The sequence below is a fragment of the Sorex araneus genome, chromosome 9 (assembly GCF_027595985.1).
Source record: "Sorex araneus isolate mSorAra2 chromosome 9, mSorAra2.pri, whole genome shotgun sequence".
NCBI lineage: Eukaryota > Metazoa > Chordata > Mammalia > Eulipotyphla > Soricidae > Sorex > Sorex araneus.
The window spans coordinates 8,171,443-8,195,656 of record NC_073310.1 but is presented as its reverse complement, the minus strand read 5'-3'; the positions used below and the strand labels follow the sequence as shown (position 1 = coordinate 8,195,656).

Below are 24,214 nucleotides of genomic sequence, written 5' to 3'. Positions count from 1 at the left end.
AGAGAGAGAGAGAGAGAGAGAGAGAGAGAGAGAGAGAGAGAGAGAGAGAGAGAGAGAGAGAGAGAGAGAGAATCCTCTCTTTCCTAGATTCTGCTTTCCGGAGTGTGTGCACAGCCGCAGTGAAATGAAACCCTTTGCAATCTGCCTAGGCAGAGACAGCCTTGGAGCGGGTTTATATGGTTACCCATATGGTGGGGCCCCTAAGAAAGAAAGGGGAGCCTGCCGCCCTGCCGGCGCTCCCCTCCGGCGGCTCGGCAGGGGCGGCCCCCCACCTGCCGGCCCGGTCGGTCGTGGCCACAGGTGAGCACTCGCTCAGGCCTCAGCGCGCCCCGCGCCCTGGCCAGGCCAGCGCTGGCCCGAGATGCAGCAGCACCTGCCTCGTTCTTGGCCTCCACCGCCCCCCGACTCCTGGGGCGCCAGGACCGGCGAGCCACCCTCGGAGGGGTCCCCTCTCTCCCGGCCACCCCGCCCTGCCCTGCCGGGGAGCGCAGCGCTGGCTCCCGGGCCCCCGAGCAGGGACCGGTGGAGGAAGCCAAACCCCAGAATCAACCATCGCGGCCTCCCCCGGGGCGCTCCCGGGCCCGCGGCCACTCCGCTCGGCCCCTCCAGGAACCCAGAAACGGTCGTGGCGTGCGCGAGTGTGTGCGTTTCCTGGTAGGGGGGGAAATGGAAATTAGGTTATATAAAAGATGTATGCTTCGGAGCCCAGCGCGGCCCTTTTAATGAGGGTTGCGCCGGCTCCCTCCCCACACCCATAAACCAGCCGGGTTGGACGTCACCGCTAATTCGTTTCGGCGATGATAGGATAAAGGAGGGACATTAAGAAATAAATTCCCCCTCACGACCCTCGCTGAGCTCACGGCCGGGTCCCTACATATTTATGCCGCGTTCCCAGCCGCCGGGCGGGCGCGGAGCGACTTAGCGCCGCGGCTCGGGCTCCTCGGAGGGGGCGGCCAGGCGGCGGCGAGCGGCGGCCGCGCGGAGCGGGTGAGCCGGGGCGCGCGGGGCAGGCGGCGCCGCGCCGGGGCCCAACTTGGCGGGGAGGGGGCTCGAGGGGGCGGGGAGGGCGCGCACAAAGCCCGGGGCCCGCGGGTGCGGGGGAGGGAGGCGCGGCTCGCCGGGGCGGGAGCGGCCGCGCAGGGCAGCGGGTCCCGGAGCCGGCGGGAGGCGAGCGCGCGGCGGGCGCACGGGAGGCGGAGAAGGCGCCGGCGGAGCCGGGCGGGCGGGCGGGCGAGCGGCGGCCGCCCGGCAGCCCGGCAGGTGAGTGCTGCGCCCCCCGCGCCCCCGGCCCGGCCCCCCACCCCGAGCTCCCCGGTGCGCGCGGGAGACGCGCGGGGCTGGGCGCGCGTTCCTAACTTGCTACCCGGCGGCCTGCTCTGCTCCTCGCGCCGGGCAGGCAGCCGCCCCGGGCCGGGGGCTCCGGATCGGGGGTCCCCCCCACCCTGGCCCGCCGCGCGCCAACTTTGCGGGGACGCGGGGTCGCGCCCGGGGGGACGGACCCACCCACCCCCCAGCCCCACGCGGCGGTAATGGCGGACCCGTTGGCACCGCGCGACCCGTTGGCACCGCGCGCCGCTTCACCAGCGGGCGGCGGGCGGCCGGGGTGCCAGCGCCTGGGCGCCCCGCACCTGCCCGCCGCAACTTTCGGCTCTCCCGCGCCCCGGAGGGCGGCAGATCCGATGCCAAGGGGGGGATCATGGTGGGCGCTGCCACCCCCCACCACCACCACTTCCCCCTGCGGGATGCCCTAGCCCCCCGCCCCCTGAGCACCGAGCAGCGGGCTCAGGAACCACCGCCCCAGCCTGGCAGCCAACTTTTCCCGGGTGCTCGCCGCGCTCTGGCGGTCACGCACCTCTGGCTGGTGCCGCGGCGCCTCGGACTTCTCGGTCCCGGATGCGGGTGGCAGGAGCAGCAGCCCGCGGAACCCGGGAAAGTTGCATCTCTCTCTCCGAGGAGGTTCTAGAGCCGCCGGCCACCCCCCCTCCGCCCGCCCCCCGCCCCGCGCTGGCCAGGGGCGCGCTCCAGGATGGGGGGAGCCGCACGGTGGCTGGTGCTGTTCCCAGCAACGCTCAGAGCTGAGATTCCAGGGGTCTTCGGGACTGCAGCCTCCCCCCAGCTCCCCCCGCCCGCCCCAGGCTGAGACCCTCTTGCATCGCGGTGGCCGCAGTGGCAGCCAGGGCCGTGTGCAGGGGTCCCCGGAGGGGAGGGTGCTCCTAGGATGCCCCTGAGCACTGGTGCTCCTTGCCCTGCTCCTGGCTGCCTGGCCTCGGGTTGAGTCCCGTCCCTCCTGCCACTGAGTCTTGTTCTCTCGCCCCTGGTGCGGAGAAACCAGGACACACAACAGTTCTGCAGGCGCTGCCCGGAGGGCCTGGAGAAATCTCTAATGTGGGGGAGAAACTTGGGGTCAGGGCTCCAGACGCAGGGAGTGGTGCTGGTGTCTTAGTCCTCCTCTGTGGCTGAGTATTCAGAGGGCTGGGCTGGCCTCCTGGGGTCCCCTTCTCCCCCAGCGGCACTCCAGAACGGGGTGACCCGCACAGCTTCCCCTGACAGAGGAGACCCCCCGTCTGCTTCCTTGCCCAACCTGAGCACTGTGCCAGGACCCACAAGAGGTGACAGCAGCCACCTTGGGAGCCCCCCAGAGCGCACCCCTGGGCAGGGGGTCCCGGCCAGCAAGTGTGTCCAGGGCACCTTTTCGGCCGGCGTCACCCAGGAACCCGGGAAAGGAGAGATGAGAGCTGAGTCCTCGGCCTGGGTCCCCAGAGGAGGGACGAGACTGTCCCTGGGGTTTGGGCAGATGCCGCAGCTCATAGATGCGAAGGAGCCTTGAGCCCCCCCACACACACACACACATACACACACACACACACACACACACACAGAACCCCTTGGTGATTCTGAACCGAAGCTAAGCCAGGGAGGGCACCACTGTCCCACCGGGAGCTCCCGCCAGCTCCCCACTGCCCCTTCCAGTGGCTGCCGCCTTCCCTGCGGGCGGGCAGGCTGGTTTCCCGGAACCCCCTTGACCCACACACAGAGGCCTCGTGTCCCCTCTGGAGCTCCGTCGTGCAGGGGACCCTGAGCTAACGCACCCCCACCCCAGGACTCACCCAAACTCCCGCAGCAGCTGCAAACCCACTCAGCAGATCCATACACCGAGGCAGGACAGACCAAGCCACTGTTCCCGGGGACCGAGCTGGCCAGTGGCCTAGCCCGAGACCCCAACTCTGGACTTCTTCATTGGGGGTGTTTCCAGTCACACGATAACCCGTATTTCTGTGTCCTCTACTGGGCTGCCCCCAATCGTCCAGAGAACAGCTGTGTGTTTAGAACCTGGCCTTTCCTCAAGGCCCCGGGCTCATGTCAGGAGTGAACCAGCTGCCCCGGAGAGATCCTGTAAGGATTCCTGCTTCCAGCCACGATTAGCTCCCTCTACGGCTGTGCAACCTCCGGCCCATCGCTCAACCTCTCTGAGCTCCGGGTCTGATCAGAGGCAAAATGAGAACAGTGCTGCACACACAGCGGTGTTGGGCGGACGCGTGGACATGTCTGGGCAAGGCGTTCTGCTGGTCACTGTGGAAGGAAGGCACCCTGCCTGCTTGTCTGACCCGCCTTTGCTTTCCCTGCCTCTGTAGTTCCTGAGTGTGAGAGGTGCTGACTTCCACGGGGGGGACGGTCCCTGACCAGAGGGGCTGCTGGGGCCACTTGGGTGGGGAACGGCCAGGGAGACGCCTGGCGCTGTCCAGGGTCCTGCCTGGGCAGTGGCTGCCGCCTTCCCTGCGGGCGGGCAGGCTGGTTTCCCGGGAGGCAGGGAAGCTGGGCTGGGCTCCCCTCCGGTGAATTGTGCCCGCACAGGCTTGGCGCTGTGGCTCTCCTGGGTGCATCTGCACGCGGGCTCCGTGGGGTCTGCAGGGCGGGGGGCGGGGGGGTGCCTAGGACAATGGCCGAGAGCTCTCGGCCGCAGCCGGCGTCCTGTCTTTCAGCCAGGGAGAGGGACGTGGAGGACGGGACCAGGCACCCCGATGCCCACCTCCCTGCCAGACCTTTCTCGGACAGAGACACCCACGTCCCGGCCCTGGTGGTGCGTGGGGCAGTGCAGGGCTGTTGGCAGCGAGGGTGGTGCAGTGACAGGCCAGCGCCGTCTTCCTGTCCTTGAGGCAGGGCAGCATGTAAACATCTGGGGCGGGAGGCGGCAGCCTTGGGGACCGCTCCCAACCCCACCAGGACGCCGGGCCGCCCAGATCTAGAGGCCAACGCCCAGAGAGACGCGGAGGCACGAGCGGAGCCGACTTCTGCAGGGCACACTGTGCCCTGCGTCGTGCCCGCCTGTGCAGATGGGAGGGCAGGCCCAGAGGGGCACGTGCCTAGCTGAAAGGCGCCCAGCACCTACAGACCTCACGCGCCCCTCGGCTCCGTGCTCACTTGTCCTCACCTCAGGCCCGAGAGTCTGAGCGGACGGTGGTTGGTGGGCTGCCGTCTCCCCCCACCCCCGATGGTGTCCCCCCTGTGGACAAACCATCCGGGAGCGCCAGCGTGACCTGGCAGGGCGTCAGGCCCGCCTGAGGGTGGGGTGCTCGCCTTGGGGGGCCGGCCCCTCGGCCGTTCGCTGAGGACGTCTGTTGGATAGGGGGCCTCGGAGCCAGGTGGTCCCAGGAGCTGCTCGGCCCCGGGCTCATCCCCCCTGGTGTCCCAGGAGCCTTTGGTGTAGACGCACCGGGGCGGCTGAGCCAGCCCCCCCCTCCCCGCCCCCCGCCCCGGACGCCTCTGGGCAGTTCCCACGGACATCGGTGCTGCCCCCACGCTGGTTCCCGGGGCCGGGAGCACCTGAGCGGCTCCCCCTGCCCTGCCAAGGAGCTGAGCTGCCTCCACCTGGTAAGTGAAAGGCATCTTCCGGGGGAGATGCCCCCGTGGCCCCGCGGAGGTGGGGCAGGGGTGAGGGGGCAGCGGGCCAGCGTCTTGGCTCCGAGCGGTGCTGAGCCGAGGCCGACGTCAGCACATCACTCAAGCGGGTGACGGTGCTGAGCACTGAATGGCAGGCCCGGGGCCGGGCCGCGGGGACAGGGGCCCCAGTGCAGGTGGCGTGAGCCCCACTCTGATGGGCCTGCCGGCCGGTTGGACAGTGAACATCGGTGAGGCTGGGGGAGATGGAGCTGCAGTGCCCAGCCCGAGGGGGACCTGGGAGGATGTCCAGGAGGAGGAGGAGGAGGAGGAGGAGGAGGCCAGGAGCGGGCAGCCTCTGGCCTGTAGCCCCCCCTTGTGGCTGCGTCTCCCCTGTGTCCACACCCAGAAGCCGGTGAAGGCTGGGCTGTGCAGGGTAGCTGTTGGCTGGAGCCCTCGGGGGACTCTGTGGTTCAGGGGGGCCTGAGTAAACCCCTCTGCCCCTCAGGCCCAGCATCTAGGACCCCGGGGCCGGCGGTGTGGGGAGGGGGTCCGCAGGAGGACCCCGGGAGATGGTGTCTGTGTAGCTCTGCGGCGGGATCAGCACCACGCCGGGTGTCTGTGATCAGACAGAGCAAAGAAGTGACAACCGAGAGACCCCGTGGTTAGCCCCTGGGGGTCCTGCCAGCCCCCCACCCCCACCCCAGCACCCGTTTTCTCAGCCGGAAGTAGAGGAGCTGGAGGCCCAGGGCCCTCCTTCAGGCAGCCTGAAGATGGGGCCAGCTCGGGTGGGTCTGACGGGTTCCCCCTGGCGAAGGTCTCTGCCCCTGGCCTGCCCCTGCGAGCCCTCCCCAGACCCTTCCCATATGGCGACGCTGTGCCTCGCCTGGGACAGACACAGGCCACTCTGGTCCCCTGCTGCACCCCGGTTCCTGCTGACAGTTCTGGAAAGGCAGGCGGGATTCGAGGCCCCGTGGCCCCGTCACGGCCCCCGCCCCAGCCAGGGCGCTGCGTTCCCCGTCCTCCTGCCTTCCAGCCGCCATCACCTACCGCAGAATGGCTTGGCTCGGTTTGGGTTGCCTTGGCTTGGTTTGATGGATTTGCTTTTGTTTGGGAATGTGCCCGGCGGGGCTGGAAGGCCCCTGGGGCGACATTGGCCGTGCAGGGAACAGAACCCGGGGTCCTGTGTGTGCCAGACACACGCACCAGCTTTTTCCGGTCCCACATTTTCTCCACCGGGATTCCCCCCCTCCCTCAAAGCATGGGGCTTTTTTGGGGGGGGCAGTTTCCCTGCCCCCCCACCCCCAGTCTTCTCAGAAAAGACCCAGGAAAGAAATCCCACAGATTTCCAGGGGTTCCCTGCAAGGTCTTAGCTCGGGCTCTGCAGAATGGCACCAGGCTGGCAGCAAAGTTACCATCCTGCCCTGGGGACTGGAAAGGTGAGCCTTTCCAGAAGCTTCCGCCAGCAGGGATGAAGAGGGGAGCTCGAGAACTCAGACCCTTGCCCACCTTCAGACCCCAGAGCTCAGGCTCCCCTGCTGCGTGTCTCATTGTGAACAGAATCAGGAAAACCTCAGTCTCACAGACAAGCTCTGAGCTCCCAGTTCTAGACAGAGACGGGGATGTCCTTGTCCTCCCCCTTTCCGGCAGCTTCCCGGTCCCTATCAGGGCTCAACTCTCTGGAATTCCTCAGGGGCCAATAGTGTGGGGTGCCCGGTCCTAGCTTGGCCAAGGGAAAGGCCACCCCCCGGGAGAACGGGGCTGCATTGACACGGATAAGCCTTCCACGGAGGCCAGAGAGCAAGTCGCGTCTCCGGGGCTGTTTTTCTCTGGGATATTTGGAGCAGTCTCTCGGGCTGCAAGATTCAGTAAGGAGAATGAAAACTAATCATACTCCCGCTCTCAGATTCCGGTAATGAAGAGCGAGTCACTTCTTCTCCAGAGCTAGCTTATGAAGCTCAGGCGGGGGTCTGGAGGCCTCCAGTCATCCTTCCTCCCTGAATGTCCCCCAGCCTTGGAAATGAAACACCTTTGGCTTCTCGGGGAGCCTGTTCTCAGCCAGTAAGACCTGCAGGACTGGGGTGGAGGGTGTGGGGGGAGATATCTCTGTTGAGTGTTTTTGTTCCTCCTGGCATTGCCCTGTAAAGCTCAGTGTCTTCAATGCCCGGGGTGTTTTTTTTCTGAAGGGGGAGGAGTCTGGTGGAGTGAGTAGGGCACCCTCTTAGCAGGCCTTTAGAAATGGATATTTATTTCTGCATCGGCCTATTGATGATACCTTATTAGGCTTTGGAGGGTGCATTTGCATTTCAGAAACAGCGAGAGAAGTCATTAGGAGACACATTTTTGCGGTTCAAATGGGTAATTACATTGGATGAAATCATTGGAAGATTTAGTTCAGAACAGGGCTCTTTTTTTTTTTTTTTTTTTTTTTTTTTTTTTTTTTTTTTGAGAGCAGTCTGGTCTCCTCAGACTGGATTACTTGTCTGCTTCCAAACTGGTGACGAGTCCGGCCTCAGTGGAGCCCCGGGACAGAATTCCAGGTTTCTGTGTCCAAGGGTAGCTTAGCTTGGCTGGGCCCATTTCTGCAGGCTGTGGCCCCGCCCCTAGCACTGGGCCTTCGCCTCATACTCCAGTTGCTACTGTTGCTGCTGTTGCTGCTGTTGCCGCTGTTGTTGTTACTGTTGTTGTCCTTTTAAGAGCTGGATGTCTGGGGGCTGGAACCCTAGTTCAGCGGAGAGGGCGTTTGCCTTGCATGCAGCTGGTCTGATCCCCGGCATCCCATAGGGTTCCCTGAACACCACCACGAGTAATTCCTGAGTGCAGAGCCAGGAGTAACCTCAGCATTGCCAGCTGTGGCCCAAAAAGCCAATTTAAAAAGAAAAGAAAGAAAGAAAGAAAGAAAGAAAGAAAGAAAGAAAGAAAGAAAGAAAGAAAGAAAGAAAGAAAGAAAGAAAGAAAGAAAGAAAGAAAGAAAGAAAGAAAGAGAAAGAAAGAGAGAGAGAAAGAGAGAGAGGAAGGAAGGAAGGAAGGAAGGAAGGAAGGAAGGAAGGAAGGAAGGAAGGAAGGAAAGGAAGGAAGGAAGGAAGGAAAGAAGGAAGGAAGAGGAAGGAAGGAAGGAAGGAAGGAAGGACTGAGTATCTGGTAAAGTTGTGCAAGTCCAGTCCGTTTTCTCGAGTGGACCCAGTGTACCGCGGAGCCGTGGCTCCTGTGGGGGTCGGTCTTTACTCTTGGGCCTTGCCTGCTTCGGAATGTAGGGCTGCCACATCATGACATCTGCGGTTTGTTTTCACGTGGTGCTGTGTAACTATGGGTCCATGGATAGCCGCACGAGTGGGTGGGAGGCGAGGAGGTTCCCGGGTGGGAAGGAACGACAGACGTGGAGCGTGGCCATGGCCCGGGGCTCACAGTGTCGAGGGCTCCTGTGGGGAGTTTGTGCTTATCCTAGTCTGTGGAACGGGCTGTGTCGAGGGGTGTGATGAAAAGTCGCGTCCCAGGAACCACATGAGACTGTTCCTTGGGATTGAGTTTTCCCTGGGTGCATCTCCTGGCCCCCGATCCCTGCCCACCACCACCACCACACACACACACACACATGCACACACACACACACGCACGCACACAGGCTCACAAGCCCCTCTTTTCCTGGAAGAAGGAAGAAGCGGTGGTGGAGCAGGATGTCACCCCTTCTCCCGTGGCAGTCTTTCTTTCCGTGTCCCTCTCAGCATTTTAATTAGGGCCGTGAGTCACTGTGCTTTATGAAGGCTGGTGACAATGTCATTTACGGCTGCTTCGCATCCCAATCGAGCCCTCTCCGGCGGGCGCTCATGACACCGGGGGCACCGAGCAGGGTGGCGACAGTTCCCTCTGGCCGTGGCGGCCCTCTCCAAGCGTCTGGCCCTGCCGAGCGTCTCGCGCCTGGCTGGGGCTGAGTGCCCCGGCACTGGTGCTCAGAGGGCACTGCCAGGCGGCTGTGTGGGTCTCTTCCTTCCCGGGGGACCCCTGGGCTCTGCTCCCAGACAGCGGCGGCCGGGGCAGGCTGGGACACTGGCCCTTGCTCACGTGGGACCGTTCTGGACGTGGGGGGACTGGGGGGAGGCAGGATGGGGCAAACCGGGTTGGATCCCAGCCCCCGTTGGTCTCACTGGCACGGGGGCCGTGGGCAGTCAGGGTGGGGTTCCGGATGCGAGTGTTGAGTGCCGGGTGAACACTGACCAGGCGGCCAGTGGTGACTCAGGACTGAGACGGGCTGGCCTCAGCCCTGCACCCAGGGTGCTGCAGTGGGGCCCGGGCTGCAGGCCAGGGCCGGGCAGGAGGCGAGGGGCACAGCTGGGCTTTCCCAGGCCTCAGAACCCAGGGGCGGCGACGCCTCCAGCGCACGGTCCACTGTGCACACGTTTTCCCGTGCTCACACACCCCTGTCTGTCTGCGGCTGCGTGGTGAAGCGGGTTGGTGGGCAGGGGGGCAATAGTGTGGCCCAAGGACTTGGGAGGGGCAGGATGGGGAGACACAGAAGCTGCAGGTAGCCTCTCGGGACCCCAGCACTGAGATGGAGACACCCCCTTTCTCCAGCCCTGTCAGAGAGCAGAGGGCAAGGGGCACACTGCCGCCCCACTTGGCCTGTCCCCCCGGGATGGCTGGGAAAGGGGCGGAGGGTGGGTCTGGGGGTTCCCGGGAGGAGAACCGCTGACACCAGCTGGGAGAGGGGAGGCACTCGATGACAGTCGTCACTTGAACCCAGGCCCTGCTCTGTTCTGCTCTGCCCCGCCCCTGACAGCCCCTCCCAGTCTGGGGTGCTGGAGCACTCGAATTCTCTGCGGGGTCCCCATGAAGCTGTCCAGATGCTGGTACCCATCCCAGAGTCCTGTGTGGGTTTGGGAGAGGGCGCAGTGTAGCCAGAGGACCCGCGGCCAGGGTGGGTCATCGTAGCAACTGTCGTCCAGGGCCCCGAGTGGCACAGTCACCTTCTGGCAAAAAGCATCCGGTCTGGAGAGCACAGTCTGCTGAGTCACCCGTGGACACAGGCCTGTCTGGTGTCCAGGACACAGTATCTGGGGGCCGGGGGTCACTGTTGAGTGACCACTCTGCTGCTCCGGGCAGGTGTGAAATCCCCAGGGCAGCTTGGTTAGTGCCCAGGGAACGTCCACTCAGAGCTTTTCTGAGCACAGGGCTGGGGGCAGTGGTCAGGTCACGTGCCAACCAGCCCACGCAGGGCCTTCTGGGGGTGAAGAGGGGAGCCCCGACAGGCCTGGCGTTGGCCCACTGACCCTCAGGGAGAGACTCAGATAAAGCAGGGAGACTCGGAGACCCCAGGGGTGGGGCAGCCCCGAGTCCTGTGTGTGTGCCCCAGGCCCCTGTGCCTCCCCTTAGCCTCACACGTGCCGCCCTCAGCTCCAGGAACACACAGATGCGGGGGTCTCCAAAGTGGGGTGGCTGTCCCACTGGTGGGTCCCGTTTTTATAGATGCAAGTGAAATGCACAGGGCAGAAACGAGAAACCATGTTCAAGGCCGGGCAGAGTCCACACAGAGTGGACAGCTCACGCCTAGCACTGGCCCCGAGTTTGAATCCCGGCCCCGCGTGACCCCCTCACTGCCCACCACACCCCTAGCACTGCTGGGGTGGCCCCCGGACACTTCCGGGCCTGAGGAGGAAGGTCCACACCACCATCAGGCCAGGTGCCGCCGGGGGTAGGTAGCCCCTGTGGAAGTTCAGGCATCTCAGCGTCCAGTCTGCGGTTATCAGCCTCGCGCCCGTTTTGTGCGACTATCCCCTCGGCCTAGTTCCAAACTCTTTCCAACTCCACGCCCTCCTCCCCGCCCCAAGGAGCACCCCCATCGGGCACTGAAAGCGAGTGTTCAAACAAAAACCCTCCCCCGTGTTCCTAATACACGGTTCCCGTGGTGCCAAGGCAGAGACGGCTCACGCGGGCCAAGAGACAGAGGGACACGCCAAGTGGCCCGGTTGCCTGCTGCGTGGTCAGGCGTGTGGGGCAGGAAGGCCTGGCAGACCAGCTCGGTGAGAGGCGCAGACACGGGGTCCTCACAGGACAGCCCCCTCCCCCCACATGACGAGCCCGGACCTGGCAGCGCCACGAGACGAACCACAGATTAGGGGTTGCCGGGAGAGGTGCCCATTAGCCAGGACCCACGGCCCACAGCGCCCGCCCAGAGCGGGGTCGCGGGGTCACCTCCCCCCTCCCCTCCCCTCCCCGTGCCCTCCTGGCTGGCACTCAGGAAGCAGGAGTGGGAGCCTCCCCCCTGCTGTGGGGTCCCTAGCGCAGCCCCAGCCGGCCCTCATGGTCGTCTCACCCCCTTCTCTGGCCCAGGGTACGGCTGTCCAGCCACTCTCCTCTCTCCGTGCCCACTTCTCCCTAATCTCGGGGAGTGGGGGGGCGGGGAGGGGGGCGGTGATGACAGTCCACCCTGTTTCGAGCACCGAGTGGGGTGAGGGACACTCTGGAAGGTGCCCGGTCTGTCCTTTCGAGAAGCTTTCACGCAGCCGACCTGAGTTCAATTCCTCCGACCCGAGTTCCTCCGTCGATCTGAGTTGGTGCAGCACCTCTCCTGGTTGCAGGGAGGTGGTCTCTCTGTCCGTCTGTCCGTCCGGCCTCGCATTGCCTCGCCGCCTATGTGGTTGGATCCGGGATGGGAAAACGCCACTTGTACTCCCGTCCCGGGATTCCCTGGAGACCAGGACTCCGGATGACCCCGACCACGTTCAGGTGGCCGGAGCTGACGAGGGGGTTTGGGGGGGGGCGAGTCCCAGCAGCCCTGCCCGAGCCCCCATGGACGGGGCACTTGAGCAGCGTGTCCTCTTCCCAGCGTCGGAACAGCACAGAGAAGCGACACGGTCAGCAGAGGCAGACCCACCCCCAGCCCCCCAGGCTTAGCTGTCGACCCCCCCCCGTTGCCTTCCTTCTTCTTCCCTCTGGGAGCTGTCGGGTGGCATCTGCCCCCGGGGTGCCCCCTCCCCTTCCTGCCGTCCCAAGCCGCTGGATGAGATGAATCAGAGGGAGCGTGTCACCCCCTGCTCAGCAGGGGCGTCTCCCGGGGGTGTCTTCAGGGGCGCCCCAGGGGGCTAGAGACAGGTTGGTCCAGGAACCTGTGAGGGGGACCCTGGGCAGCGGGTGCCATCTGGGGCCTCGCCTGCCCAGCTCTCCCGGGAGAGGCTTCAGTTGCCAGAGCCCAGGTCACTGTGGGCACCAGGCCGGGCCCCAGGCAGTGCCTCTCCGGAAGGCGGGCGACACCCCCCCCCCCGACAGCCCTGCAGGGCCTCGTTTCCGCCTCGGAAGGTGACTCGCCCACTGCCTTGAGGACCCCTGACCCTCAGCTGCCTGAGCAGCTGCAGGGCCCTGGCAAGGACAAAATGAGAGTGTGTGTATCGGGGGTCGGGGTGGGGAGGCTAGAGGGTCCCACGTCCGTCAGACCCCAGAGAAAGGGGGTCCCGCCCCACGCTGCAGGCCCAAGAGGGTCACCCCCTCTGGTGGTCCCAGAAGCCTTTGCGTTCTGCTGCTGCTGGCCGCTGCTGGCCACTGCTGGCCACTGGGCACTCAAGTGGACATCATTTTCTCTACTTTGAATTTCACTGTGGGCTGGAGCGATAGCACAGCAGTTGGGCGTTCGCCTTTCACGCAGCTGACCCGAGTTCGATTCCTCCGCCCCTCTCGGAGAGCCCGGCAAGCTACCGAGAGTATCGCGCCCGCGCGGCAGAGCCTGGCAAGCTACCCGTGCGTATTGGATATGCCAAAAACAGTAACAATAAGTCTCTCAATGAGAGACGTTACTGGTGCCCGCTCGAACAAATCGATGAGCAACGGGATGACAGGGACAGGGACAGTGAATTTCACTGTGCGGACAGAAGAAATCTTCACCCAGTCGGGGCTGCGGGTGCGAGCCAGAGTCCAAAGCAGCCGTGAGCTCGGGCGTGAGTGCTCTGAGGCCGGAGGGACAATGGCTCGGGCGGGAGGGGACGCACCGTGTGGAGTTGTCATCAGGTGGGTCACGGGATGCGTGGTCTCTGTGGTTGTCCCCAATTGTTCCCACTCGGCCGGAAGATTCCAGGGGCAGCGGGGGACACACAGGCCTTGAGAATCAGACAGGGCTGGTGTCTGCACGCACCGCTCCCGGGACCCTCCTCAGAGGCACAGTCCAGCCCACGGGCCTGGGACCCTGCGTCCACCACCGCCCTGGGCCACACTCTAGTGACTGACCCCGCCCGTCCCCACCTGAGGCCACACGGGTCTTCCCCGCTGGGTGGGCGTGCTGCTCTCTCCTTCCCTCTCTCACCTGTCGCCTTCCTGCCTCCCTTGGGTGGCGGGAGTGGCCGTGGAGATGTGCCAGGGTCCTACCTGCCGTTCCCCCTGTCACCCCCAGCCTGGCTGCACTGTCCCCAAGCTGTGGGCCGGGAGCGCGTGGTCCTGAGCTGTGAGTGTCCCCTGGGTGCCCTGGCAGGCCCAGGAGCCTCCACCTCCGCCTCCAAGGAGGCTTCGCACCTCCCCCAGACCACCGGTAGGAAAACAAAGCGGTTTCTCTGTGGAAACTGAGTCACGGGTGGAGTTGAGGCCGTGGCCGTCGTGACACGATGATCCAGGCCTTGCACGGGGGTGACCCAAGAGTCCTCACGGCGCTCACTTTGACCTCAGCAGTTACCTCATGGGGGCTGGGACGTGGCTCGAAGGGGGCAGTGCCCATCCCTGGCGGGTGCAAGACCCTGAGTTTGATCCCTAGCGCCACCTTCCCTTCCCCGACACCTGCCAGGCCCGGAGGCCCCCAGAAGCGCCGCTGGGCTCTGAGCAGGGACCCATTAGGTGCGCGTGGCCAGACCGAGCTTGGGCAGAAAGGGGCCCTGCGTGCCCCAGCACCGCGGGGTGTGGCCCCGGGAACAACACTACGTGATCACTCAGGACTTCCTTACTCAGCACGAGACACCTATAATCAGCAGGGGCGGGGGGCAGCGGGGGGCCACACCTCGCGGTGCTCAAGGCTCACTCCTGCCCCCGATGCATGGCGACCATCTGCGGTGGGCAGTCTGGGGGGCGAGAGCCTGCCCAGCGGTGCTCTCTCTCTGGCCCCACAGCCTGGAAGGGCTCCCGGGTCCCCGGAGACCCTGGAATGGCACGCACAGCTTTTGCAATCGTCTCCCCCATTACGTACCCCCCCACCCCAGGCTGTCCTGGTAGCCACAGGACGTGTCCCCCTCGGCCCTGCCCCTGAGGTCAGTCTTGAGGCAGCAGGTAATAACTGGAGGTGAGTCCCCCAGCGGGGGAGGGGGAGGGGGAGGGGTGCCTCGGCTCCTTGCATCTGTTTTGAGGAATCAGGAAACCAGGGAGTTGGCAGAAAAGGCTCCGACTCCAGCCCCCGAGAGGGTTCCAGCTCACAGCCAGAGGCAGGCAGTGCTCTGAAGCACCTTTCTCCTCCTGCAGAGGGAACCAGGGCAAGCAACCAGTTCCCCAGGGTCTCCGAGAAATGTCCCCGAAGCCCCCGTCACCTTCCCTTAGAGCTGAGGATCCAGACAGCTGAGAGGAAAACCCACCGTCGCATTTGGAAGATGCAAAAAAGCAGAGGCTGGGGCTGGAGCGACAGCACAGTGGGGAGGGCATTGGCCTTGCACGCGGCCGACCCGGGTTCGATTCCCAGCATCCCATAGGGTCCCCCGAGCACCGCCAGGAGTCATTCCTGAGTGCATGAGCCAGGAGGAACTCCTGTGCATCGCCGGGTGTGCCCCAAAAAGCTAAAAAAAAAAATTTTGAAAAACTCACAAAAGCAAAGGCTCAGAGTTGGCGTTCTTGGTAGATGATGCGATTGCTTGCTGAGAAAATCCCTGCGCTGAAGTGAGTGTCGCCCAGAAAGCCGCTCGGTGAAGAGGGAAGGCGTGACAAGGCAGACGGGGAACCCCGAGACAGATGTGCTCGGGACTCCCCACTGACTGGCGGGCAGAGTGCTCGTGAGGCAGTTGGCCTCCCTGAGCCTCCACTCCAACCCCTGGAAGGAGTGGGGAATCACGGTGCAAAAATGAAATTCGAGAATTTCGGAGTCTTCAGAGTATTCGGTTAAACTATAGATGAACTTGTCAGTGGATCTGATCATCCGAAAAGCTGCTTATTTCTGCTTATTTCGTAGAGTTCAGCCTGATTCATCAAAATTCCACCGGAGATACGGGTGTGGGTAGTTGAACCTTTTACACGGTGAATATCTGGTGCTCACAAGCTACTAAAATATTCTTTTTATTTTGGAGGGGGAAGGAGGTGCACCCAGGGATGCTCAGGGGTTCCTCCTGGCCCTGCAGTCAGGAATTACTCCTGGTGGTGCTCTAGGGGGACCATCTGGGATGCCGGGGTAGGAACCCGGGTCGACCGCGTGCACGACCTCCCTGCTGTACTATCTCTCTGGTCCCCAGCAGGGACTCTCCAGTCCCTCTCTCTCTAAGGAGAGAGTCACTTTTATCTTTCAAATCAAAGCTGATCTCTGCTGCCTTCAAGTCGAGTGCTGAACTGAGAGGAATACCAGCCAAGGCCGCCTTGGTTGCTGAGCTCTCTCCCAGCCTCAGCCCCACCCCTGCACCCACGCAAATAAAGGAGGTCTTTCGGGCCACAGCAAGAGCACAGCGACTTGGCAAATGCACGCAGCTGACACGGGTTCAATCCCTGGCATCCAATAGGGTCCCCCAAGCACTGCCGGGAGTGATTCCTGAGTGCAGAGCCAGGAGGAACAAACCCCTGTGCATCACCGGATAGGACCCCCCCCAAAATAAAGGGGGGGTGGTCTTCAGATATGCTCCACCAACGTGAGCATCTGAATCTTTTGCTCAGGTTTAACCCACTCGCGTCAGCCGGTATGGCTGATGCACGCGGAGTGGCTCCTTGCCGTCCTGGGGAACGTGTTCTCCTGATGAAATTATGTATCTGGGTTGGGCCGGGCCTCCTCGGAGGCCGTGAGCAGCTGGCAAGGGAAGGGAGCAAATATTACCTCTGACACCAACGCAGGCCACCCGTGGGCCACCCTTGGGTGCAGCTCAGTGAACACAGAACACGGCTCGGCCGTCCGCGTGTTCACCTAGTCGAGTTGCCTTCCTTTCCTCCCGAGACCCCGCGCCCTGCAGCCAGGGCACACGGGGAGGCCAGCAGGGGTGAGGCTGGGGGAGGGGGCTCGAGGCTGGTTCTCCGGCACACGCAGGGCCCGCGGCTTGGAGAACACAGACCTCCATCCCACGCACAGAGACGCGCCGTTGCCATCCCGGCTGACATTTACTGTCCCCTAAGTGCTCTTTACCACTCGCGTCTTGTTAATCTTCGCCGAACCCTGGGAAAGTAGCTGTTATTACCTTTTCAATTTCACCGGGGGAAATTGAGATTCAAAATGCTAAGTGACTTGTCAGAGAGCAAACGGCCAGTAACTGGTGCCGCCGGGCGGGGGATCGAGCCGCAACCAACCTCGCCTGTGTTCCCTGGAATCTCTCTGCGTTCTTGGAACCTCGGGGAGGCTCGAGAGCAGGACAGGGTGACTGGGGCGGTTCCCCGCAGCGCGGTCGGGCCGTCAACCACCCCTGAGGGAGGCCAGTGCCGTGAGACCGGCGTTGTTGGCGCTGCCCCTGCCCTGGGGAAGGGCACCGCGTCCCACCTGGGCGCTGAGGCCGGAGGCTGGGGCGTCTCCATGGAAACGCCTCCCTCCCTGCCGCGTCCAGCCCAGCCCGGGGATCTGGTGGGCACAGCCCCCGGGATCTCTGCCACCCACCCACTTCCCTCCTTCCTCCCTTTCACTGCCCGACCCTGGACACCGCCGCCTCGCCCAGCTCCCTGCGGCCAGCCCGGCGTGCCCCACCCCGGCCGCTCGGGAGCCAGTGATCTTTATCGGCCTCAGCCTGACCGCACAGCCTCACCGCCTCAAAACCCTCAGAGACTCCACCGCTGAAGTCAGATGAGTCCAGAACCTTCCCCGTGGCTCTCCAGGGGCCAGCAGGACCCAACTCCTGGAGGGGGGCTCTTCTCCTGCCACTAGGACCTTTATCCACGGTCTCCCGTGCTTTCTCTCCTAATCGCCCCCGCCCCGCACCCATTTTCATCCGTTCATTTCACCAAAGCTGTGCCCTGTAATTCTTCCTCCGGGAAGCCTTCCGTGACTACCGCCACCCAGAGTAAATGTCCTCCCCATTAGCACAGGCGTCTGTCTGTCTCTGTAGACCCCGTGTCCACTCTCTTCCATTCTCTCCCCTTCCCACCCCTGTCTCCCGCCGACCTGGCCTCTCCAGCCTGAATTGTGAGTTGGAGGCCCGGGCTGTCAGCCAGACTGTTCGTCTCGCGTTCCCTCATGGCCCCAGGTGGGAGCCACCAAAAAGTCGGTGAATGTCAGAAGGCGGGTGAGCAATGGCGGGAAAGCAAGGAGAGAAAAGAAGCAGCAGGGGAAGACAGTGAGAGTCGGGTGTTGGGGTGAACAATTTCTTAACGGCAGGGCTGGAGTGATAGCACAGCAGGTAGAGCGTTTGCCTTGCACGTGGCCGACCTGGGTTCGATTCCCAGCATCCCATAGGGTCTCCTGAGCACCGCCAGGAGTAATTCCTGAGTGCAGAGCCAGGAGTAACCCCTGTGCATCACCGGGTGTGACCCCCCAAAAAAAATATTTTCTTAACAGTCCTTAAGCAACTGGCGACGCCCATCCTTGGCACTGTGACGTGGCCGTCCTCTGGGCCACGGTCCCCTTCACATATCTGGCCCCAAATAATCCCCTTTCCTAGAGGAATCTTCTGGCATGATTCCAGAAACGGCGTGATTCCGTCCCTGCCCCAACTGGGCCCCTGGACTGCGTGTCTAGCCCCTGGTCCCAGGTGACAGCTTTTGCTTCTGCCTCGGAGGCAGGAGCCCTTCCCGGTGTCGCCCCGCAGCCCAGCCGTCAGGGGCTGGCAGGGGTGAGTTCTGGCCCACCACGGTGGCTGTCACCCGCTGCTCCACAGAGGGTGCCCTCACAGGCAGGGGTGGGCGTTGGCGGGGCTGGCCACTCTCAGCTGTGAGCCTCACGTGTGCCCTTGACACCGCAGCAGGCCCAGGGGGCCAGGCCTGCCCAGGTGGCTCCCGGGGACCCGCTCCTGGAGCACTGACCCGACTCGGGAAGTTTGGATTTCTTCGCAGACGTCCTGCTGAGACGCCACAGGCGTTCCCCGCTTAGGGATGCAGAAACGGGCTGAGGGGGGCCGAGTGACTTGCCCCCCAGCCCAGAGGCTAGTTGAGAAGTCGGGGCTCACACCCGGGCAGCCGGGTATCCAAGACCCTGGTCCCCAAACTGAGTGAAAATAAGTAAGCAGAGCCCCGCCAAGAGTCAACCCTGAGCATCATCACCAGGAGTTACCCCGAGCACAGAGCCGGGAGTCAACCCTGAGCATCCCCAGGAGTGACCCCCGAGCACAGAGCCAGGAGTCAACCCTGAGCATCATCAACAGGAGTGACCCCGAGCACAGAGCCGGGAGTCAACCCTGAGCATCACCAGGAGTGACCCCCGAGCACAGAGCTGGGAGTCAACCCTGAGTATCATCACCAGGAGTGACCCTCGAGCACAGAGCTGGGAGTCAACCCTGAGCATCATCAACAGGAGTGACCCCAAGCACAGAGCCAGGAGTCAACCTTGAGCATCACCAGGAGTGACCCCCGAGCACAGAGCTGGGAGTCAACCCTGAGCATCACCAGGAGTGACCCTGAGCACAGAGCTGGGAGTCAACCCTGAGCATCATCACCAGGAGTGACCCCCCCCCCCAAGCACAGAGCCAGGAGTCAATCCTAAGCATCACCAGGAGTGACCCCTGAGCACAGAGCCAGGAGTCAACCCTGAGCATCACCAGGAGTGACTCCCCCCAAGCACAGAGCCAGGAGTCAACCCTGAGCATCCCCGGGAATAAACCCCGACACAGAGCCGGGAGTCAACCCTGAACAGTGTTGGCCCAAAAGTCAAATATAAAAAAAAGGGAGCGACACAAACTAATAGGCAGCAGAGTAATCTCCCTCCGCCCAGCCTGGCCTGCAGTGCCCTTCCTCAGAGGTGCCCGGAGCCCCTACTTCAGGCTGTTCCCAGCGTTGCTCTGTCCATCTTGGCCCTGCCCAGAAGTCTGGGCCAGTACCAGCCGGCGAAGGAAGTAGATGTACCCGTATCCGCCTTCCCAGTCCTGCAGTTTCACGGTGCGCCTTGGAGATCTTTCTCCCTCAGTCTTTTCAATCTCCCCCGCTTAGTGACCCCCCCAGCACCCCACTCTACGGGTGCCCTGTCCTTTCTGGGGGTCCCCACGGAGCCCCCGTCTCTGAGCAAGCCCACGGGAGGGTCGGGTATGTTTATTTCCAGGGGCTCCTCCCGCGCCTTCTGGGAACAGCAGCCCTAAAAACGGTGCTGTCAGGCGAAAGAGAAGTTTGTGGCTTGATAAGTTTGGGGGTAGGTGCTGTCAAACTGCCACGGAAAGAGGCCGTGGGAAGCCCGAGGATGAGCACTGGGGGTTCCCCACGCCCGCGCGGCCGGGTGGGCGGCGGAACTGGGGTCCGTCGTCATTGTCTCTGAGGCCGCTTGGTCGTTCACGCCAGCGCTGGGGCCGCCAAACCCAAGCACCGGAGTCAGCCCAGACCCACGGGGGCCGCGAAACGGCGGGAGCCCCGCGGCTGGGAAGCTGGCGGTGCCTGCGTCTCTGGGATCCCCGAGTCCCAGGGTGTCAACGTACGCCCCTCCGGTTCCCAGAGGTGGGAGGGTTTGTCTTCGTGATTGCCAGCGTGGGAGCGCGTACGTCAGCCTGATCCCCGGGGCCTGTTCTCTCTGGGGAGAGACTGCAAATTAGCAGTGGGAGGGAGGGAGGGAGGGAGGGAAGGAAGTCGGTTTGGTTGGGGTTTGTTGGATTTTTTTTTTTTTGGTGTTGCTGCTTTTTAAAAAAAATTTTTTTTAAGAGCACAGTTGGGTTCCCCAGTCTCTTGTTTATGTTGGGGGTGGCAGTGTTTTGTTTTGCTTTTAAGACACAGAGGCCTTGGACTTCTTTTGTTGGAAATGAGGTAGAGGAAGATGGGAAAAGCACACCCCCCTCCCTCTGTGATGGCGTGTGCAGCCCGGGGGTCCCTGGGAAACTCTGTGACTTCTCAGAGTGCTTGCGGGGAGGTATGCTGTGTGTGTGTGTGTGTGTGTGTGTGTGTGTGTGTGTGTTGTGTATATGTATTGGGGTGGGGGGGAGAGGAGAGAGATGCTTAATGATATTCAAACCGTTTTTTTAAAAAGGGCCTTTGGAGGGGCTGGAGTGATAGCACAGCGGGTAGGGCATTTGCCTTGCAAGCGGCCGACCCGGGTTCAAATCCCAGCATCCCATAGGGTCCCCTGAGCACCGCCAGGGGTAATTCCTGAGTGCAGAGCCAGGAGTAACCCCTGTGCATCGCCGGGTGTGACCCAAAAATTTAAAAAAGGGCCTTTGGAGCTAAGCCAAGCCTGTCTCGCCCTGATGTTTGATCACCAGTATTCCTCGTCCCTTGTGACCACTGCTCCCGCTTCCTTCCAGAACAATCTCTGCCTTGACACTTGCTGCGTCCACACGTTTGCACCTGTCCTGTCCCGTTCTCCGACTCCTGTCTTCTGGAGTTCTGTTCCCCCCGGTAGTTGGTGCCTTGTCATCGTCACCGGGAAACGTCGCTTCTGCAGGTGGTTTGGTTTCCGGGGGGAGTCTGGGCCTCAGGGTGGCCCGAGTGGGGGCCGTGTTCTCCCCTCTCCCCACCCCCGCCCCCCGAGCGTGCCTGATTCCAGCAGCCTCCCCAAGTGGCACACTGTTTGCTAGCCCTTGGATGGTTCTCCTGGTTTCTTTACAAAGCAGCATCTGCTGCCTGGCTAGGTTAGCAGTCACGCTGCAGGGACCGCTACAAGCACTACAGAACTGGGGGGCAGGGCAGACCCCAGAACACGTGAATCCCGTGTGTGTGTGTGTGTGTGTGTGTGTGTGAGAGAGAGAGAGAGAGAGAGAGAGAGAGAGAATTGCACAGCCTTCTCATTAAAAAGAGCATAAAGAAATCAGAATTCGCCCCTGTGACAATCTTGCTTCACCCTGTCTGTGGAAAACAGGGACATTTCAATGTGGAGTTGGTGTTGGAAAATTCTTGCTCTGTTTGTTCCTGTTTAGATTTTTTTCCTTCCGGTCTCAGAGATCCACTGTGTGTTTCCTGTTGTGTCACAGATCCGTGGAATCCCACCGATTTCCACAGCTCAGAGGCCACACGTGGCCCAAAGCTGGCCTCTGCCCCCTCCTCCCTACTCCCCCAACCCCGGGCAGCACTTCCCGCCTCTGTTCATGGACCCTTTTTGGGGGATGCCAGTTCCTGCTTTTAGAAGGGACAAGGTTGGGGCCGGAGTGATAGCACAGCGGGGAGGGCGTTTGTCTTGCACGAGGCCAACCCGGGTTCAATCCCTGGCATCCTGTATGGTCTCCCATGCACCACCAGGAGTAACCCCTGAGCATCGCTGGGTGTGACCTCCCCCCCAGAAAAAAAAAAAAAAGCTAAGAAGGGACAAGGTTCCAGGGGTGGACTCAGTGACCCATACGCCACCTCTTCATCCTGCCGCGATTCCCCCGAGTGACCAAGGGGCCAGCCAGTGACCAAGCAGCCACAGAGCTTGTCTGCCTTAAACCCCCCCCCCCCCCCGCGCGTGGCCTCTGCGGGCGCGAGCATGGACGCCAGCGCGGAGGCGGCGGCCCCATCGGTGGGCAGTTCACTGCGGGTGCTGGGGTGGGCGCGGGTGCCAGGGCTGCGTGCTCGGGGCACTCTCCCGGCCCCGGGACCAGGGACAGCTGCTGCCGGGACGCCGACACGCCACGAGCCCTGGGTCAGCCCACGCTGCCGAGGCCAGCGGCACGCAGGGGGCAGCGCCGGGGCCAAGGTCACGGGCACGGCAGACGCTGGCCTAGTTCGGCGCCCGCCTTCCCCCTGGCACTCTGGCCCCACGCGCTCCCCGCTGCTCTCACGGCCAGGCCCCGAGACGGCCCGGCCACTGCTTCGAGGCCCGGGTCCGAGCGCGTTGCCATGGTTTGCACTGCGCGTGCGCGGTGGGAGACACGGCTCAGGGGCTGGGGGGGAGGCGCTCCCCTCCCCTCCCCCACCCCTGCACCCCACCGTGCCCGGGCCGCAGAGAGCCCCCGCCCAGGTGGCCAGGCTGCACCTCGGAGCCCAGAGAAAGGCCGGAAGCCGCAGCGATTAGCTGTTCGGCAACAAAGGCAGGAAACGCGTGTCCTGGGCCGCTGGCCACGCCGTGCCCAGCACCCCGCTGTCCTCCGCAGGCGTGGGGCTCCGGACTGAGCCCCTGTGACAGAGAGGGGGACGGGGGCGGGACAGGCAGACCCCACCCAGAAAACGGGCAGTGCCCGCTAGGAAGGACATCTGGAGTCCAGTGGGGGCTGGAAGGGCCAGAGAGGCTCCCGGACACGCGGACACTGGCTGACCGCAGGGACGAGGGTTGGGTCTCGGCCCGCAGCCTGAAGGGGGCTGTGAAACGGGGACATTCCCCCCGCCCAGTACTGACCGGGGCAGGGATGGAGCACGGGGAGCAGAGGAGATGCCCCCAGGAGCAGCGGCTCATGCCGTGGCTGACCACAGGGAGCGCCCGGGCCGTCCCAGTTTACTCACCCGGAATAGCCTCACCTCTGCACGGCCCCTGCCAAAGGTCCCCTTTCTTCCCAACAGCCCAAAGCTGCAAAACACCCACCGTCCCCAGCACCCCTAGGCGCCCGAGTGGAGAGGGGGCTTGCACGACATTGCTGCTTTTTCTTCCTTTTTTTTTTTTTAGTGGTGGTGGTGGTGGGGTCCCGCTCAGGGGTGCTCAGGGCTCACCGCTAGCTCTGTGCTCGGAGGATCACGGGCAAAGCTTCGGATCACACCGGGGTGAGCATGTGCAGGGCGCACACCTTCACCCCTGTACTCTCCTCCGGCCCCTTGATGCTTCTTTCTTAAGCCAAGTCCTAACTCCTGCTTTCAGCACCGGGAAGCGTGTGGAAGGGAGCGGGGACGGGCCCTTCCCTCCTGGGGGCCTCCCCTCCCTGCCCCCCACCCCTTTAGAGAACCGAGCCCTGGGCAGAGCTGCAGGCAGGTCCCGCTCTCCGCCTGCACCTAAGGCGCGTACAGCCTTTGGTCCCCACGAGAAATGGGGCCGGGGAGAGAGAAGGAAGTGTGTTGGGGGAGGCGGCAGGAGAGGTGGGGGGCTGTCCCCGAGGGGAAGGACACAGGCGCTGGGCAGCATCCCCGCAAGCCCCCGGCACCAAGACGCTCTGTGATCCCTGCACCGTTCAGGCCAGACGTGCTCTCACAAGGCTTGGCGAGAGGGCAGCACATGGACACAGAGAATCTCACACATACACACACACACACACACACACACACACACACACACACACACATGCCAGATGGAGGAGGCAGCCCCGGCCGGGCCGGGATTCATTATTCCCGCACCCACACACACAGGGCTGGCGCACTTACGTAAGGCACGCGGCAGCCAGGGGAGCAGGAAGCAGCTCCCGGGCCCCCCTGGAGGGGATCCGGGAGGCGGCCCCTCCTTCTCTCTCGGGGGGCGGGGGGGCGGGGGGGAGTGTGTGCACCCACCTCCTGCTTTCCGCAGCAAGAGGAGCTTGACAGCTGCGTCAGCCCTGGGGTGACCCCGGGAAGGCGCTGGAAGGGAGACGAGGGAGGGAGTGTCACTTCGTTCGTAGTGGCAGATGGGGGCTCCCCGTTCGTGCGGGAGAGGCTGGCAGGGCAGAGGGTTGGGGGGCCGGGACAGGGGCCAGAGCTGGGGGCTCTGCTGCCCCCACCCCCCGCCCCCCCCACCCAGACACAGGCCTCATGGCCAGCAGGACCCTAATGGGGCTGGGTCTCGGCTGGCATTGTGCAACCCCCGAGTCCCCCCGACCCCGAACCTGGGCAAGCAAGGAGTGGACACAGGGAAAGTTCCACGCATGAGTGCGAGCAGGTGCCTCGAGACACTCAGGCTCAGCAGTGGCGCTGATCCGAGTTCAAATCCTCCCTCCCCCTCTTCTCCGGGACTCTTTGGGCTTCAGCTGAGGCAGGCGCAGAGGCCGGGGTATCCACGTGTGGCCGAGAGGGACCCGGGCGTGACGTGGCTGTAGCCGTTTTCTCCCCCCGTGGGAAGATTCTGCCAGTCTGCACGTCAGGTCCGCCGATGGGCGCCCAAAAAGGGCAGCTTGGGGGTCCGAGCGGTAGCCCAGCAGGGAGGGCGCTTGCCTTGCTCGCAGCTGACCCGAGTCGGGCCCTCGGCACCCCCGGTGGTCCCCCGAACCCACCAGGAGTGATTCCTGAGTGCAGAGCCCGGAGTAGGCTGCCAGGTGTGACCCCAAATCAAAATCAAAAG

General features: G+C 63.5%; 1 protein-coding gene across 3 annotated transcripts in view; it reads left to right on the top strand.

Annotated features, from left to right (window-relative positions):
- Positions 1-675: 675 nt before the first annotated feature.
- Positions 676-24,214, top strand: part of NOS1 (nitric oxide synthase 1) — an 85,315-nt gene continuing 61,776 nt past the window's right edge. The window contains exon 1 of one of the 3 annotated variants that reach the window (XM_055147004.1): positions 676-987. The gene's annotated coding sequence lies outside the window, so the exon portion shown is untranslated. Of the gene's footprint in view, positions 988-1,132; positions 1,261-24,214 lie in introns of those variants that run through there. The other 2 variants (XM_055147002.1, XM_055147003.1) reach the window with 2 other exon arrangements.